The sequence below is a fragment of the Dipodomys ordii genome, unplaced genomic scaffold, assembly GCF_000151885.1.
Source record: "Dipodomys ordii isolate 6190 unplaced genomic scaffold, Dord_2.0 Scaffold35, whole genome shotgun sequence".
In the NCBI taxonomy this organism is placed as follows: Eukaryota; Metazoa; Chordata; class Mammalia; order Rodentia; family Heteromyidae; genus Dipodomys; species Dipodomys ordii.
In genome coordinates, this window is record NW_012267251.1 from 12,818,440 (window position 1) to 12,837,722 (window position 19,283).

Sequence of the window (19,283 nt, forward strand, 5' to 3'; positions counted from 1 at the left end):
TCATGACGACTCTCAGACGTGTGTGTGGATTCTCCCCTCTCTGTGCACTCTGAACTGTCACCTCCCCCACGGAGGAGACTCTGAGGACAGGTCAGTCGTCTCAGTGTTTTTATCCTTATGTTGGTTTTAAGTCAAGAAGGGTCAACAAATGTGTTTCTGAGCCTTCAATACTTCTTGCCTTTGTCCGAAGCAAATCCTCCGATCTATTGCTGCCTGCTGCTCACATCCTCCCAAGAATGGGGCAAGCTAGAGGCAAGTGCTGAAAATGGTTAACTCGGCTGAAAGGCTATTGAGTGGTACAAACTCATCTCTGAAGAGCTTTCAGCTGGGCTTAGGCTGAGACAGCCTGCATTGAAAAAAAACGTGGGAGGGGGGGTGAGAAGAGAAGGAGAAACTTTTCCCATCCAATAATATTCATAGTATGGCACCGGCTCTTTAGAGCCAACCAAATATACCACCTGGATCCAATTATCCCATTCTCCGATGTCTGCATTCAGTGTCTCTAGTAAATCTCCCATCCTTTTGAAAAGTCTGGCTCAATGGGGACCTCCACAGAGGAGAGCTGCCTGTCTGATGCTGTCTCGCCTGGAAGGTGAGAATTTGCAGATCAAGCCCTTTATCTGCTCCCCTCTCCAAGAGAGTGCAGTTCTTGAAATCTCCTCCTGGCTTTCTGGTAGAGCCCTCAGGGACCTGTTGGGATATCACTATCCCCCATCTACCCAGCAGGTGCAGCAATAAAGGTCAGGAAATAGGGGAGTCAGAAGAATCAAAATTCTCTATTAGATACATCTTAGGTGTCTGTCACTGGCTGAGGCAAAGGCTGGCAGGCTGCAACACACATTTGCTGGGCTGGAAATGAGTTCTCGTTTGCTAGAGCCTAGAGGTCTCTCTTCGACTGGAGTGTGAGCTCTGGAGAAAATGTAAACTGTGGTCCAGCAATATGGCCCTCTGCCTGGGGCAGAGGGACTAAGGTGTGATGGGGACATGTTCACAGCATCCTCTCCAGACGTTCAGGATGGATCCATTTCTGTATATGTATGTTGGTCCTGGGGCAGAGCACGAACTCAGGGCCTCATATTCTTGCTTAGCTTTTTGTGCTCAAGGCTGCTGGCACTTTACCATTTGAGCCACACCTGGACTTCTGGCTCTTTGCTGGTTAATTGGAGATAAGAGGCTCATGAATCTGTCTGCCTAGACTTGTTTTGAATTGAGATCCTCAGATCTCAGCTTCCCGAGTAGCCAGGAATATAGGCGGGATCCACCAGTGACCAAATGATGATTAGGATGGATCTTAAACACTGGACAGTCAGCAAAGATGTATCAGATGCCAGCGCTGTGGAGGCTCTGGTGCTGAGCAATAGAGAATCTATAGCATATAGGGGGATTCTGCCCCCCTCAGGACCCGGGATGTGAGATATCACAGAGTTGCTCAGTGTTGTGGCATGGGATTGGTGTAAGCACTGCAGGGGTCTTGGGAGCTCAGAGAGGAGCATCTAGGACAAGCTGTATGGAAGAAGGGACCGAGGAATAAAGGTCAGTCCTAAAGGAGAAGAATGTACCAGATGTAGAGACCTGGAAGGACTTCCAAGTTGAAGGATTATAATGGGCAGAAATAATCACAGACAAGATTAGTCTAACTTGAACATAGGGTGCACACTGGACAAAGCAGAGAGAGAGAGACAAGCCTTTTCTCTATTGGGCACCTTACTCACCCATCCTTAGTACACTGTAACACAACATTCCATGTTATGAGGCTTTTCTATAAATGGATGAGATGACCAGCCTTACACATCTACAGCCGTCCTTCACTAATAAAATTATGAAGCACTGGAAAAATAGGTATGGAAGCTTGCAGCTTGGAGACAGCAAATGTAGGTTGGGGATAACTTGGTTTAGAATACTTCAAGCAGAGCACACTTGAGGGTTTGAGTCAGCTGTAAGTGTAGTATGATCTGACTGACTCAAGTTCTAAAGGAACTCATTTGATCATGGGCAACTCAGATATTTAGTGTCAGGATGGAGCGAAGCCACCATATTGGAGAATTCCAATCTCAAGTCCCTGCAGCTGGCCTTACTGGGATAGTATTCAGCCCGAGGTCCTGACCAAATGGGAGGCAGGATGAAGTAGGGGTCTAGATGAGGTACTTAGGGTACAGCTAGCTGATGGAGCAGGGAGTCTGCAGGTGGCTGTGAAGGCTCTTTGCCAACATCGGAGGGGCTATGATGTGGTTGCAATAAGACTAATAGTTTTAAAAGTTTCAAGAAGCTCAGCATAACAAAGTCAGGACTTGGCAATCCCATAATCAACTTGCTTCCCAAACACCCATCCAATCCCTAGGATGCCTATGCCGTCATGTGACACTTGTCTTGGAGGCTGTGAAATGGATGTCCGTCCATGCTTTGAGGAAGGCTGACATAGTCCCTTCCAATGCTGATATTCCAGGGTTCTGTTTCCCACAGTTTACCTAACTCCTTCCTGAGACTATTCTATTTGTGATTCCTGACAGATCGACAGTTGAAAGAGAACACCCAGCCAAGAGCGCAGCCAACTGACTTCACAGGGCCTTGAAGAGCAACCCCTCTAACCTTGCTCATGACCTGCAATGCTCACAGAAGGGTCTTTCTCACAGGTAACTACTGTCAGCCTCCTAGGGTGCCAAGCCTGAGCCTGAGGACTTGGACTCTCAGGCCCTAGAGCCTGGTGGACTTCCGCTGGCCCCCTCCAGCCCACCCTGCAAAGCCTGAGAGCAGCAGACCGGTGCCCGGCTCCTTTTCTTGGATTTCGGGCTCCCTGTGAGTGATGTGTGCATCTGGCTGGAAATTAAAACAACTGTCTGCATTGCATTCGGCCCGTCTGTCAAAACACAGCCCGGCTCTCAGCAGCTGGGAAAAGGGCCCCTGAATGGGAGCAGTGTCTCTAGTGACAAAGGCCACTTTCACGCCAAGTGCCACGGAGATAGTGAAACCCTGTTCTTCTCCAAACATGAAACCAACAGCACAACTATTTTTCCTGTTTCCTGGGCCCTCCTGGTGGGATTTTTTTCCCCGCTATGCACTGAGTTGAAGAGTAAAGTGAAACAGGAAACTTATAAGGGGTGGGGGAGGGTTCTAAAACTTGAATTATTCTCCCCTCTGAGGTTGAGTAGCCGTGCACAGATTGGAGGAAAGAACGTCACAGTGATGGAATGGGAGGCGACCCTTGAAGTCAGATGCTCCCAGGGGACTTCTCTGTCCCCATGTGCATGTGTTTTCACGGTCATCCATCAGCCTGTGCACTTTGATCATGTCCTCCACACAGGCCAGTGCTAGGAACTTCAGGAGGACATTGAAAAACAAAACAAAACAAAACACACACACCAAAAAACAACCACAGTCAAGCCGCAAACAGATAAGCAATAAAAACAAGGAAGTGGTTATGTGTGCTCTAGGAGAGGCAATGGAAAAGGGCTGAAGGCATTCAGAGCAGAGCAGATAGGCACTCTGATGTCTACCCTATCAGCTTTGATGATGCCCGCCCCTAGCCAAGTTTGTGGCAAGAGTACACTAGAGAGTGGTGGATCTGAATGGGAATATGTTGTGAGTATACCACAATATACCTAGATTGGGAAAAATGGAAAAAGGAAATACATTATCGTGAATAATTCATTATTGACATGTTGAAAGAATACACATGTGCACACACACACGCGTGTGCGCACGCACGCACACACACACACACACAAAGTTAAATCTGTTTCTTCTGAATTTTTTAAAAGTAGCTGTTGGAAAGTAGCAAGTACACCTGGGGCCATGTCTGTGGCTGGCGTTGCTTTATTTCTACCTGACTGTGCTGCTATGGAAGAAGTTGAACGAGGCTCTGAGGGGGCCAGGCCTTCCAGGATGAATACCATTTACACAGATTCTAGAAGGAAAGAACCACACAGGCTCACCCAACAGACCAGAGTCTCTTCAGAAGCTTGTGTGAGAAGCTGAAGAACATCGTGTTATCAGGTGGTGAAGGACATCAAAGTGGAGCCAGGTAACTTGAGGTTATGGGTAAGGACAGGGAGATATGAAGGGAAAATGATAGCTGAGGTGTGACATTGATTGAGATGCATTGTACTCAAAAAGTGACATGTTGAATTGAAACTTCTTCATATAACTATTTAAAGATAATGACGATGACAATGGCGATAAGAAGAATATAAAGACCCAGAAGCCTGTGTGAGGGCAAGGAGATAAGTCTGGAAAGGTAGATTTGGGTTCACTTGGGAAGGATGGAGAAGATCATAGAGCTGGAATATATGAAGTCTCTACCCAGTCACTCTGTGGCCCAAAGGAAGTCTTCTATGAACAGACAGCTCACGGCCACACAAAAGCAATGGGTCACAAACCCGTACCACTGACATCACTTGTAAGCATACTAGACAACAAAATCTAGGGTGATTCAAATAGCATTGCTAGGTGACCTAAGAAATGGGTTTAGCATCTCTGCAGTTGATTCTGAAGTATACCAAAGTGTGAGCATGCTCAAGTTGATATGGATGACTTGAGTCTCTAGGATCAAGTATATATATATATATATATATATATGATATATGATATCATGTCCTGGGGACAGGAAGAAACAAAATCAAATTTTGCTTCTGGGTTATAACAGGAATTAGAGTGATTTAAAGATATGGACGGGGGGCAAGCAACAGAAAGCTGGGGACCACTTGTGTGTTCTAGTCCCCCTATATCTCCTTAGTCTCTAGAGTTCTCAAAAGAACCAAGTTACAGTCTGTGGAGTGGGAGACAGCCCCGTGTGCAGTCCCTGGTGGTGTTTGGGTGCTGGCTGAAGACAGGGCAGGACCCAGTGTCTCAGAAGCTCAGGAAGAAGGGTGCTCTTTCCTGGAGTGTCCACCATGCCCGGCAGGCAGGGCAGGTGGGTGGCACTTTTGTCAGGGCTGATTCAGAGTTGAATGGAATACTCCATGATGCTTTAATTAGTGTTTGCTTATCATTATTGCATTTTGATGGTGCTTGAGTCTTCCCTTGGGCCCCTCTACTCTGGGTGCTAGGATCTGGGGGTGGCTGGGTTGGCTGAGAAGTGTAGCGATGAGAGGCCTAGAAGGAGGGCGGCCCTGTCCTGTCCCCCTCCTGCTGCCTGCCCACGACCCACAGTGCAGTCTCAGACTGGGATCCACCCTCACACTCCACATTCTTTTCTGCTTGAGCTTATGTCTTGTAATTATGCCTCTAATGAATATAACTGTCCTATTAAGTCATTTACTTAAGAAATACTCTTAATTAAAGGTGACTCACACTGTGCTCTTGGCTTCTCTGGCCCCAGGGCCCCGCATCCCTGGTGCCTTTCTGGGCCTGACTCAGCCAGCTAGATCTACGTGGGAAGCGCTGCCTCCTCATTCTCTCCATTCAGCACTCCAAGCAGCCCATGGTGGGTGAGGCCCAATGCATCCAGGGGCACTGTCAGATTATTATGGTTTGGAACATGCAGGTGAGGCCAGGAAGGCCTCTGAGGCCCTGGCAGGTGCTGGCATCCTTATGTTGGACAAAGGCCCTGGATTGTCACTGCCGTCAGGTGCAAATGATTTACTCTTCAGAACCAAAAGCTCCCGATAGCAGACATAAGAACAAGACTCCTAGACAGAGCGAGCTCAGGGACAGAGATCGATATTAAGTCTCTGCCACCCTATGTGAGCACCTGGAAGGAGCTATATGGTTCTGAATACTGGAAGAATCTGCTAGAGATCAGACCCAACTTGACAGCAGACAGCCACACAGGATTCTGATAATGGGTTATGCCTGAGTCCCATTCGGTTCTCCGGCATTCATTCACTGAGTTCGAAAGAAGTCATGCCAAGCCCTCTGTTAAACACGGGGGTGGTATTCTCTGCCATCACGGAGCCCATGGTTCGGTTGAGAACAAAACCAAGGAAACAGATAATCTCATTACAGCAGGACAGGCGCCATAATGGAGGTAAAATCAAGACAACAGTCTTGGCTCAGGGACCGAGAGTGGCAGCTCGCTGCAGGGGCTCTGGCGTGAGCCACTGAGCATTCAAGAGGCCTGCAGGATTCCATTGCAACCATGCATGCGGGAGACAGAGCAGGAGGAAGGGACAAGGGAAAGCTGTTTTCCGGGCAGCATGGCCCCTCAGACTTTGAGCATTTAATCCACTGCTTCCCCGGAATCTGCCCTCCCCTTGCCAGATGGTCCACCTGTCCCCACATGCATGCCCTGCTTCGGACACCAGGGAAGGAACAGAGGCCTCCTCAGTGGCGGGAAGCCAGGTGCTGGGGTGGGAGGTGGCACAGACAGCCTGGTTGGGAGCATGCACTTGGCTTGATCAACAGCCTCCTGGTCCCCTGAGCCAGGGGCAAAGCCTGCAGCAGCTGAGATGATGGAGCAGGCTCTCTGGGCCTTTCTCCTTTTATGTTGTGCTTCCTCCTGGAAATCCCTCCTGATAGCCTGTCCCCTCACGCGTACAAGTTGGTAGCATTCCGGGCGCATTCTCTCCTCTCTTTTCCAACCCCAACTGTGTCTGAGAAATGACCTGATACTCACTGACATACAGGGTTGATGGCAGAGTGGAGAGTGGCTTTGCCAGGGTTGTTATTGTATGGATGGAGATCAATAACACAATCACTGTAATACTGGCAGAGTGTTTTAGCATTTTCAAAATGCTTTCACACAAGTTATCTCATTTGATCTGCACAACTCCCCAGAGAGGAAGAGAGGACAGGTATTGTTATGTATTATGATTTCTATTTGATCCATCAGGAAATTAAGGCCTCAAAGGGCTGTGTTAGCTCTGGTCTCACAGAGAGTATCCAGTGGCCAATTGGAAAGAGTCTTCGGTTGCTTATGATGGGGTGTTTGCTCGAAGCCCTACTGTAAGGGCCCTTCTTCTAGGGTAAGGGGTGTGGAGTTGGCTCAAGGGTCAGTTCCAGGAAAGAAAGGCTGGGATGCATCTGACCAGAGAGGGGTTCCTGAGATTAAGTGAAACCTACAAATGAGGCTCTGCCTTTCTATACCCTGAAGTTCTCTGTACCTAGTGGCCAATAGCAGAGGGGCTGCATGGGTGTCTGTTTTCTTCTTCTCTTTCTCAGGTTTGTCTTGAGTCTTGCCCGCTCTTGGCAATGGTATAATCTGCATGGAGAAGCCTAGGGAAGTTCTGACTGGGAGCTCAGGGCTCTGGTCTTCTTTGACACGGATGGTGTTCAAGGTTTAGAATATTCACAAGAAAGGAAATAGAGGGTAATGCTTGGAGAGTTCTAACCTAGCCCTAAGCCCGCTTCTCACAGGATTGGAATCCAAAGGGACATTCTGGGGAAAGACTACCTTGTCCCCAGATCTGGATATTCCATGAACTCTATCTCCCTGGGTTCAGCAAGCCACCATGGAAAAAATATCCACGTGGTTCTCTTGTCCTTCAAGGGGAAAAGAACTGACTGGATCTCAGATGCCTGAAGCAGGACCTTCCTCAAAATCACTCTGCTGAGAAGGAACGGCTGTGGAGGCAGCAGTGAGGGTGTGTCCCTTCCTTGGATCTGCTCTTCGGGGTCCTGGGAGCAAAGAGGAATACTGGGGACCCCCGCTCATGGCTGCTGGGTGGCATCTCCCTGTTCCGAACCTGATAGTTGACCGGGCTTGTGGAATGGCATGAAGCGAACAAGAACAATAGCTGCCACCAGGTACCCAGAAGCTACTGCATGCCAGACACCTGACGTACATCATCTCATTTAATCCTTCTGCCCACATTGCAGGGGAAAGACCCATAGTCTCAGGTTTACCCATCACATCATCAAGACTCAGGTTACAGTGAACTGCCCAAGGTCATATACCTCGTAGGTAGCAATACCAGGGTTTGAGTTGAGGTCTGTCTACCCTCACAGAGAGGCAGTGAGTGCAGAATTAAGGATTGACAAAAAGGAAGGCCCCTCTTTCCCCCTTTTCCTGAGGCAGCCTTCAGGGCTGGCTGCCAGAGTCACCCTTCCTTTCCCTAACATCAGTGTCTGTCAGGCTGGTGGAAAGGACCACAGTGCTCATGTGCCAGACCACTGCCTGTCTCCTAGCTCACCTATTCTCCTTTGGTTCCTTCTCACAGTGACTCAGCCGGTCCCTCAGGACCCAGACAGCAAGAGGGGAAACCAGAAGTCAGGATGGATGGAGGAGTCACTGCCAGGTTGTCTTTTAAGCTGGCTAGGACCGGAACACTAACAGAAGAGACTGTGAAGACATCGTGTCTTCTGTTGGAGCCTCCAGTGGCACATCTTAGGCCTAGGTTCACACATCTTGGCTAGTGGAAATAGCAAAGTTTTCTTGTCTGGCTAGGCCTGGTGAGGGTGGCTCCAGTCACTTTTGTTACCACTCGAAACCTTCTTTTTCTTATCCTCAAAGCAGAGACAACACTACAGCTCCTACCTCCATCAGGGAGAGGAGTACTTCTGAGTCTACATTTTCTGCTCAGGTCTTCCCAGAGGTTCATGTGAGGAAGTCATTCTGATTTATTTCCAGCATTAAGTCCATGTTTTAAAAAATCAGCAGTCATACATCCAGATCTCTTTAAATCTTCAAGAAGTAGACACCAGCCAAGCCCCTGCTCATCCCCCGATCCATGAAAAAGAGAATCTTATGTCCCCTGTCATCAAGAAAAAGGAAGCCTGAAACCCAGTGTTCTAGCTGATGGTTCTAAAGCCATGGCTGCAGCTACAGCAACACACAACCTCCTGACAAGGAGCAGCCCCAAGGCTGTGTCCTCGGCACTCTGGACTATCTGGAGACCCGAGGTTGGAGTAGAGTTCAAAGAGAAAATCTATTTTTAATGACTTGGGCGAGAAGGGTAGAGTAGCTGAGTAATTCAGAGTAATTAAAGCTATCTATCACTCAGAGAGAGGAGTGCAAAGTTGAAGTTTGCAAAGATGATTTTTACCCCCTCGTTCATAAAAAGTGTACCAGCAGTCCTGCAGAAGTCAAAGGGGAGAAGACATGGGGGAAAGCAACTTTTGGCTGTAAAGGGCACAATTCAAAAGAGCTGGGTGTAGGTGACTCCTGCCTAGCTATTAAGGAGGCTGAGATCGGAAGAACACAGAAGCCATCCTGGGTAGAGAAGTACATGAGTGTCTCTTATCTCCAATTAACCAGCATAACAAACAAACAACAACAACAACAGTAAAACTAAAAAAACAACAACTCCAGAAGTGGAGCTGTGGATCAAATGGTAGACTGCCAGCCTTGAATGAAAAAGCTAAAGGGCAGTACTCAGGCCCTGAGTTCAAGCCCCTGGACCAGCACAAAAATAAACAGACAAGCAAACACAGCACAATTCAGTGCAATTCAACCTTTCATGATAAGCAATAGGGCAAGATGGCTCCTAAAACTGAGGCTGCTGAACACTGCTTCGGTCTTTCTTTGGATCAGTATTGGTTAAGAGGTAGAATTTGAAGAAGACGGTGTCCACTTCCAAATCTAGCTCTTGTTCTCATTGGCTTCATAGCACTAAATTGTTGGGCTCCTAGGAGCCCAACTTCCATAAAATGGCAACAATAATGTTATCAGTCTTACAAGAATGTGTTTAGGCCCTCATGACATCTATTCAGATCACGAAGAGCCATCCTCACATACAGTAGGTATTCAATAGGGCTGGTCATCCTGCCCAACCTCCCAATGCAAATACCACTGAGGATCACTGTGTTTGCATGAAAGGGCTGTGGAGCCCCCTGGCCCAGGCTTTGCCCTGTCATGCCAGGTGGTCTGGAACATTCCACCCAGCCTCTTCGCACTAAGATTGCTTATCTATCCTGTGGGATAGTTTTGTCTGTCCTCTGAATGAGGAACAGTACCGTCTCTCCCACTACTGTCCTGATAACTGACATGTCCTTGATCTTAACAGGTGGTGAAACCCAAGACCCTTGATGAACAGCCAAATGGAGCCTCATATCTTAAGAATGAAGGTAAAACTTAGGTAAGGTAATACAAAGAGGGTAGGAAACCAAATGGGCAAAGCAGATGTTTCCAACACCACACAGACTGGATTCTCATGCCGGAAATAGTGGTGAGTTCTGTAGAGGTAGGGACTGTTCTAGTTCAGGATGTTGGAAGGACCTACAAAGAAGCAGAGAGGCTGATACTATGATGTCTCCATGACAACAGTGGATTTACTCCGTTAGGGAAAGCAGGTGGGATAGGAAATGGGAGATGAGAAGGATTTGGGAAATCAGGCCTAAGAAATAACAAAACCAGATCTCTCACCTGGGAGCCAGATGCCTTGGATTAGCAGGTCCCACAAAGCTGCTTATAAGGCTAACCTAGACTCGTCCATTCCAGAAGGGGATGGAACAGTATGGCTGTGATGCCCCTTTGCTTTTTATCTGTGTGTTCCACGCTAGATACTTGTCCAGAACTGGTTCCAGTGCAGCTTGGGCCATGCAAGGAGTGTGATGTTATCTGGGAGAAGCACCTCTGTCATATACTTCTCTCTTTGCCCCTGCCTTCCAGGCACCAAGACACTATAAGATGCTAAGTATGGCACTCAGTTCATCACAAATCCTCTTTTGAATTGGAAGCATGGATAACCTTTAGCTATGGAGGTGTGGTGTGGGGTGAGAATCATGAGGGGAAGGAGACCAAGAGGAAGCTGGCCCGAGGTTAAGAACATCTTTGCTATTGTCTGAATAGAAGGTAAAAATGAGCTTTAGTTGCTTGAGATGAAGACTGGTGGATATTATGTTTGGGGGAATCCATTCATGATAGAGAAAATGGGATTAAAGTGAGCTCAAAATGAGCTCCCTGTGGCAGAGTTTCTATCATTGCTTCTCGTCCAAACTTGAGTTTCTGTCTCTAAGTGTCCAATTGCACTTGCTGCTCTATTGTTGCAACTTATACTGATGTGTGTGTGTGTGTGTGTGTGTGTGTGTGTGTGTGTGTGTGTTTGGGGATCTGTTAAGGGATTTCTTATTTGGAACCTGCTTCTAGAATTTGAGGGAACCCAGGTTGAGAGAGATTCTGGCTGTTTTAACAGAGGGAGGACAATCTTACCTATCTGTATATAATGGAATAGATTTTCTCAAGCTGAGCTGCCCAGAGCCTTCTGTAGCCCAGCCCAGTCAACAGCTATGTGCACAAGACAGAAGAGAACCAGCTAGCTCTCTCTGTGGCACTGGGGCTGAGACCAGCCACACCTCTTCACCCAAGCTGTTTTGCAATTCTGTTTAGGCAAGAAGTGACTGGAGCTTCACATTGTAAGATGGAATTTTGATTTTCAGTGGACATCACGAAGTGTATCTTCTCGACTTCCTCTCAGCTCTCCTTTCTAATCTTCTGAAACCTAGGCATCTTTCCTCCATGACATTAGCAGATATTTAGAAAATATTCACTCTTCTTTTCCCTGCTACACCAAATTGTCTTCTTTCTTGAGGTAGATTACAGAGCTTTTTCTTTCACAGATTCTAAAGGCAAATTGAGTGGACGTGTGTGTGTGTGTGTGTGTATGTGTGTGTGTGTGTAGGAGAAAGAGAGAGAGAGAGGAGAGAGGGAGAGAAGGCAAAGGGGGATAAGAATATACTTTAAGTCTCTAAGAAAAAAGTCTCTAAAAGTCTCTTATACTAAAGAATTTTTTCTTTTGCATGTGTGCAAATATATTTTCCATCTAGAGCTCATTTGCTCGTTCACACCATCCATTCATTCAATCCTGGCAAATTGGGATCACAAGAGGCAGGTGACAGAGGCTGGAGCCTGTGCCTCTGTTTGGCTGAGTTGGCTAAAGACCATCCCCACATTAACCACAGGAGCTAATCACAGTGAGTTGACTGGGTTGCTCTTGTAAATCTCTCTATATTGGTTTTTACTTGATTTGCAACAGAAGAGACTTGCATATGGTTGAAATATCCTGAGTTATTTGTTAACTTGCTTATTTGTTTATTCATCTATTATGCTTTCCAGGTATCAATCCATCCATCCAACCAACCCACCATCCAACTGTGCACCCATCCATCCATCAATCATTTAACTACTCACCCACCTACCCACCTGCCCACTAGATCAGCATCAGGTCCTGTACTATGTAGAGCTATACATGTGAGTTAGTTATGTTTTTAAAGTACCCACCCAAATCAGGTCCTCTGACAGGTAAGATAGAAAGTAGAGAAATTCTACTTAAGGGGTCCAAGTTGGGAAGGGACCAGGAAGTCAGCATCTATTTGTAACAGGCCTTGAACACTTGGTAGTATTCTGATGGCAGGATTGGAGGAAGGGTGCTCTGTCTGGAGAACACAGCCTGAGTATGCACAAACACGCACTAACACGTGGAGAAATCCAGGAACAGGCGAGGAGCTGGGCAAGGGAACCAGTAACAAGAATGACTGGAGGGAAAATTGTGGTCAGCCAAGAAAATGGAAGTGGATAGAAGTAGGAAAAGGAGTAGTTTTGTTTTTCTTCTTTCCCTGTGGTGGCATTGCTGGCTCTAGGCCTATACTACACCCTTTCAGCAGAATGAGGACTCATCAGTCCCCCGCTCCAGCCTTTCCATAAAGAACTCTTCAGTTCACCCTCATCTTTCCTTTTCTCCATGAAGGTTGAAGGTACAATGGTTGAAGTCTTTAAGAGGCAGATTGCCTGGGTTTAAACCTCAGCCCTTTGCTTATTAGCTGTGTGGCCTTGGGCAAGCGGCTCATCTCTGAGCACCTCTTACTGATTGGCAGAATTGCTTTGATAACAATGGTACATGCTTATACACAATTCAGAAACAAATGAACAAGACACTGAGAGACACTTGAGAGAATTTTTTTCTTTTTTAAGTCATCTAACCAGTAAGCTTGTAGAGTGAGGATTTTATCCTAGGCTTCCAGCAGGGGCACTCTTGTTCTTAATTTCTATACCACAATGCATTTTAGGATAAAGGAGACCTGGCTTAGAAAACATGGAGTCCAGGAGGTAGAGGTGTGGCTCAAGTGGTAGAGTGCCATCCTAGAGCAAAAAAGCCAAGCAAGAGGGTGAGGCCTTGAATTTAAACCCAAGTATCAGTGCACATGAATGTATGTACATGTGTGTGTGTGTGCACACACACACACACACACACACACACATGCACACACGGGAAAAGAAAAATATGGAAAAAAGAATATATAAAGAATATAAAGAGTTCAGTGCCTTGCATGCAGATGATGGTAATTATTAATAAATATGTATTAAATACTTGGTACACATTCCATGTAGAATGTACACATTCAAAGAATAGGCATGGCCCTGTTCTAAAGTACGGGCAGGAAAATACACAATTGACCCAAGTTGTAAAGAAGAATTATCTCTGTGATAACTCTTACTCCTGAGCCTTGGGCCATGGGAAAACCATCCTGCCTGGCTGGTAGACTACACTGAACTATGATTGAGTTATGGTAGATTACATGTATTAAATTACACGCATTTTTGACATATTATATATTTAACTCAGGGTATGTTTTTTTGGAATGTAACCTCATCCTAAGTTGGCCAGTGTCTGTGCTCAAGGGGCTCTGCTTCTATAATTTTTTTATTGTTATTATGAAGGTGATGTACAGAGGGGCTACAGTTACATAAGTCAGGTAAAGAGTACATTTCTTTTTGGACAATGTCACCCCGGGGCTCTTCATCTTATTCCTTCACTTTTCCTGAATGATCCCACTTTAGTTTCACATACAACAGACATCATAAATACCTGCTGAGAAACTAATCATACATGCCCAATGACCCAAGCCCCTTAAGTAATTGCACCCAGAAAAGGATCTCTAGGTGTGTGGCAGAGGCTTCTGGCATTCTGCTAGGATCCATTAGGGGGCCTGAGGGCTTTTTTTTTTTTAATTTAAAAAAAGACAATGTTTATAAGCCAGAAGAGGCCCAGGGTGTTTTAGAGGAGACACAACTGTTAAAGTCAGAAGAATCTGGCTCAGTCTCAGCACATATTCATCTGTGCTGAGTAAGTCACTGACTGAAACCTCTCTGAGTTTCACTGTTCACATTTCTAAACAGTAGGGGATGTTAAAAATCAAAGTCTCCAACAAGGCATTGCAAGAACACTGCATTCTAAAGGAAGATGGCGGAATGCCACGCAGCTTTTCAGGGTTAGGATGCCTCTGCCCTTAACTAGGGTCCCCTCACATAACAGAGTGGAAGGAATGGGGGGGAGAAGAAAGTTCATTTTACAAACTTAATGCAGAAGCTCTTGGAATGCTGTACCCTAGCCACCCTGTGATGGACCACAGACAGAACTTGAGAGCATGTCCTGGGGTGTGAAGGACAGAAAAGGACAGGAGAATGTAGTGGGCAGAGGCCAGGAAGGCCAGTGCGTGAGCTGGCAAGCTCTTAGGAGGCAGGGGACAGAGTGAAGGCGGGAACATCGATAGTCACTGCTTCCTTTCAGCCACAGTGGGCCAGGATGTGCAAGTGCTGTCTGGGGAGGGATGGCCGGCCTAGGAGATGACTTGAAGGTGGTGCTAGGGCCTCACTGTGAACATCTTCATGAAGGGAGCTCGAGATTAGGGCTGAGGAGAGAGTGGCCATCAAGAGAAAGCGCCCCTGATTGTTGAGACCTACAGTCAGGAGCTCCAGAGGAAGTCTTCAAAGGCCACCCAGGAGCCGGCCTTGAAGACTCACAGGGATATTAGGTAATTGGAGAACACGGGGCTGTCTTGTGACAATTCCAGTTCCTCTCTGATCTCCCTTCTTCAGAAGTGCTCAGGAGCAGGGGTTCAAGGTGAGTGGGAAAGAGTGGAGAGAGGTCACCCAGCCTTTACGGCTGGGAGCAGGCAGGACTATGGACTTGCGTCAGGCCCAGAGATTAATTCTGGCTGGGAACTGGATGTTGTAATTCAGCATTGGAGTGACCAGAGGGCTTGGTCTCAGCCCAGAGTGCGCTGCTAAGCTGTGCAGCCTGCCTGTTACCCAAGCAACTCTCTCCACCATCAGCTCTCTGCAGGGAGGGACAAAATAAAGCTGCATTCTGATGAGATCTCACAGCAGACTGATTGTCACCCTTATATTAAGGATAGCTATTCCTAGCTATCCTTTTTTGAGGGTCACAGGAAGATAGGAACATGCAGGGATTGCTCAGTACTGGCTCCCCCAATGACTCAAGTTATTGGGGGAGTTATTGTCCTGGATGCAGATGGACCATTTACTAATAAAATCTCTCTCTCTCTCTCTCTCTCTGTGTGTGTGTGTGTGCATCAGTACTGGGGCTCGAACACAGGGCATGGGTGCTATCCCTTAGCTTTATTTTTCTCTGGAGGCCAGCATTCTCCCACTTGAGCCACAGCTCCATTTTCAGCTTTTATTTTTTTGGTGGTAAATTTGAGATAAAAGACTTTCCTGCCTGGTCTGGCTTCAACTATGATCCTCCTATCTCAGCCTCCTGTGTAGAGGAGCTGGGATTACAGGCATGAGCCAGCCACCAGTGGCTGGCTTTCTATCTATATTAAAAGAGCATTTGGGTGTCCGCTCTCCAATGGTTCTGTAGATTATTCTTCCAGACAAGTCCATGGCTTTGCATGTAGCAAGCAGACCACGCAGTCTTTTGCAACTAAAGTGGCTCCTGGGTCAAAAAGCACTTGAGAACTGCTGCAGGGAGGAGGCTGGGCCACTAGGCCCGAGGATATAAGTGTGGCTATCAGGTAGGGCTTCTGCAGCCGGCCGATGGAGACAGTTGATGCTAAAGATCTGGCTCTGTCAGAAGCCCTTAGAGTTTCACAGTTTCCATCTGCCTGAAGTCATGGGGGGCAGGAGAGGGCTGTCTCCCCTTCCTCCTTCAACCCTGCCCTGCACCGTGCTTTTATCCTTGACTTTCTTGTTGGCTGCTTTGACTGAAACCAATATCCTGTAGCCTCTCAGAGTCCCAAGTGATGGGGGGAAACTTGGAGGAGCAAGAAGAGAGACAAAAAGATATTTTCCCCCTTTTTGTTAAAAAAATAACCAATCACCACCAAAACCCAGGTGCTTAGGAAATTAATTAGAGCAAATCATCACTGAATTGTCTCAGTCTCTATTTTATTTGGTGCATGGTGGGTCTGGTGGATTTTAAAAAAAAAGCAGAATTTTAAATAATTTTGGAGTCATAACTGATGTAATTAGGTGCTCAGTGAACACTTAGCATCGAGCTGTGCTTATTAAAATTACTGTTTTAATCAGAACATTGCCAGTGAATCATTAATAATACAATGGCTTGATTCCCTGGAACTCTAATTAGACCTGGACTTTTAACCACCTGAGCATAATCTGGCTCCGTCTGGATACGCACCATGGGGTGATGCATTATCATTCCTGGACGTGAGGAGATGGCCACACATTGCTACTTAGTGACTGCCTGGTGCTTTGTTGTGGAGTGGGAGCGGGGAGTGGAGGAGCACAGGACACGGTGGGGTTGGGGGGGGGAGGGAGGAGACTGGCCCAGGGGCTGGGGGATATACAGATCTCTAGGAAGAACATGTAGGAGAAGCTGGGGATATGCGAGGTGCATGTTTGAAGGATAGGGAGCCTCTACCTCATGGGCTAGACTGGAAGAATCTTTGGGTACATGGTAGGACAGATTTGTATGTATCTCATCAGCTGCTTAGGGCCTGTATGCCGGTATCAATAATTCCCTGTTGCTTGCAAATGACCTTTTAAATATCTAAGTGGCCTTTGGCAGAGAAGTGGTTCCTCATCCCTAAAGGGAACAACAGTTGCAATATTGAGACCTGGCCAAAGGCCATGTTCCTGGATGCTTCTGCCCCACCCCCCCAAACTAAACACAGCCCCAGTTCTAGTCTGCCAGCTATGGCCCATGGGAAATCAAATCCATCGCTCACTAAGGCATAATGTGAGGTTAATTTGGTGACAGAATGGGGCCACTCTTAATTGTCCTGCCCAGTACTTTGTGTCACCATCAAGAGATACCATAAGCCAGGTACCAGTGGTTCACACCTCTATCTATTCAGGAGGCTGAGATCTGAGGATCACAGGTTGAAGCCAGCCCAGGCAGAAAAGTCCTTGAGACTCTTACCTCCACCAGCAAAACCCCCAAAGAGGAGTGTGGCCCAAGTAGTAGAGCACCAGTCTTGAAGTCTTAAGTGAAAAAGACAAGGGATAGCACCCAGGCCCTGAATTCACACACACACACACACACACACACACACACACACACACACACACACACACGAGATTACGAGTTCCTAAGCCTGGTCGACTGCCCCACCCACCCCAGAAATGTGGTCCAGAGCAGAAGAGAGGTGAGTGGACCACGGCTTCTGCACCCTAAGATGCCTGGGCCAGACGAAATGGCATCTGAGGAGAGGGGCTGCCGCCCGATGCATCTGGCCCCCCGCACAGTGCTGTGGGGTCTGTACCCTCTGCTGCAAGAACAGCGGCTGCATCACGGTGATGTGGCGTGGGTGCTGACGGATGTCATTGGGGTGGTGGAACATAAGGGGAAGAGAAGCATGTGCTCTGCCCTCCCAGAGCCTGCAAGCTAGTTAGACATAACAAACATGTGTGGAAAAGATCAGAACATTTAAAAGGCAGATATGGAGAAATGAAAATTAAGCCGGAGCCAGATGGGGGCCTGTGGAGGGTAGTGCTGATCAGGGCGGGGTGAGATTAATCAGTGAAGGGGTGAAACTGTCTGAAAAGTGAGGCCAGACTTCAGCAGCTGAGGCCTGGCAGGGGGTGGGTTGGGGCGGGGGGGGGGAGAGCAAGAATTTTGTGTCATTCATTAAGCATTCTTGTCCAGACACAGTGAGATTCAACTCTCCCAAACACAACTAGCCAATGCGGCACTTTTGCACAGTTTGATGGAAGTATTCCCTCTCTATACGTAACCCCTACTCCGCTTTAGCCAGATGCCTTTGTTCAGTGCACAACCAGAACTATCCTATTTGATAACTCTGATGCCTGAGTCTCTTAGGGAAGCAGAGATGGAATGTGCTTTGTGGATGTACCAGAGCTCTGGCCTAGCTGTCCTAGAGAGAAGTTTTTTTTTTATAAATGTGTTCAATACCATGGTGCCGCTTACCACTGTGGAGGTGGCTGGGTGGGTCAGGGAGAAGTGTGTCAACCACAGGTAAGGAGCATGGAGGAGGCAGGATTTGAGAAGGGGCAGAGTGAATAGTAAGGGCATGACAAATGCCACCAAGTAAAGTCCCAAGCATGAGGTATGTGCTTTGAGGACAGCAAAGGATCTGGAAATGGATGTGTCCACTTAGACTTCTTTTATTATTGTTGTTAGATCCTTAGGAGTGGCTGTCTAATAATAATAATAATTTTAAAAATTAGAACAAATCCAGGTCTCCTTGAAGAAGAGGAGCCCACAGACGGACAACCTATAAACCTGCTATGCTGAGAGGGAAGTTTCTATCCTTGGGGCCCAGACTCTACTTTCCCCAATTCTCCAAGCCTGTCTTGGGGACGGATCCTGGTGACTGTCCCTTCCTGTACCCTCTCAAGCCTACACTCTAGGGCTCTACAACGCAGTGGGAGGTGGGTGAGGGGAGAAGAGCTTTAAGAGCAGCAGGTGGTAAAGATTCAACCGGAGAATTTTTGTGCTTCTGACAGAAGGACATCATGAATCAGCATCCCCAACACACACACACACACACACACACACACACACACACACACACCTTGTTACTTCATACATTTGAATTTTTGTACAAACATATTCCTGAATACAGACACACAATGTGTTACACCAGCACACTGATACTGCACACACATATCACTCACAGCACACGCTCATGCCGATTCTCTGAATACATATTCATGTCACACATATGCACAGAGATGTGCATACCACACTCTGCTCTCCCCCCTCCTCACCTGCCCACAATCGTGAGAAGAAAAGAGCCATCAGGAGCTGTCTCCCACTGGCTTATGGAGAAGAAGGATTGGGGCTAGGCAAGATTAAACAGAGGAGTTAAAAATGACAAACAGACTTCTAAACAGGCTTAGAGTGTTAATGAAAACCAGAATGAATGGAAGTGCCGCACAGATATCACCCATAAAGGGCCATAAATATCCGACCAGCAGATGAGATCCTAGATATTGCCGTTTTGAACCCCATCACATTACTTCTATTAGAATTCACCCATAAATAACCAAGCCCACTTCTGTACGGGTGGTCCTGCGGTGCTTCAGAGGAGAGGTGCTGAGGGGAAGATGGATCTGGGTGTGAATTCTATTGTGACCCTGACTAGCTTGGTTTTCTTGGCCACATGAGTCGGTTTGCTCCATCTCAGCTTCTTCTCTTTCCAAGTTATGGTTGATCGTCTTCCTAAGAGGGATGTTGTGAGGATTA

At 47.2% G+C, this 19,283-nt stretch overlaps 1 protein-coding gene across 1 annotated transcript in view; it reads right to left on the bottom strand.

Annotated features, from left to right (window-relative positions):
* The window catches only part of Plxna2 (plexin A2), a 189,581-nt gene that overhangs the window by 75,392 nt on the left and 94,906 nt on the right, over window positions 1-19,283 (bottom strand). The window lies entirely within an intron of this gene.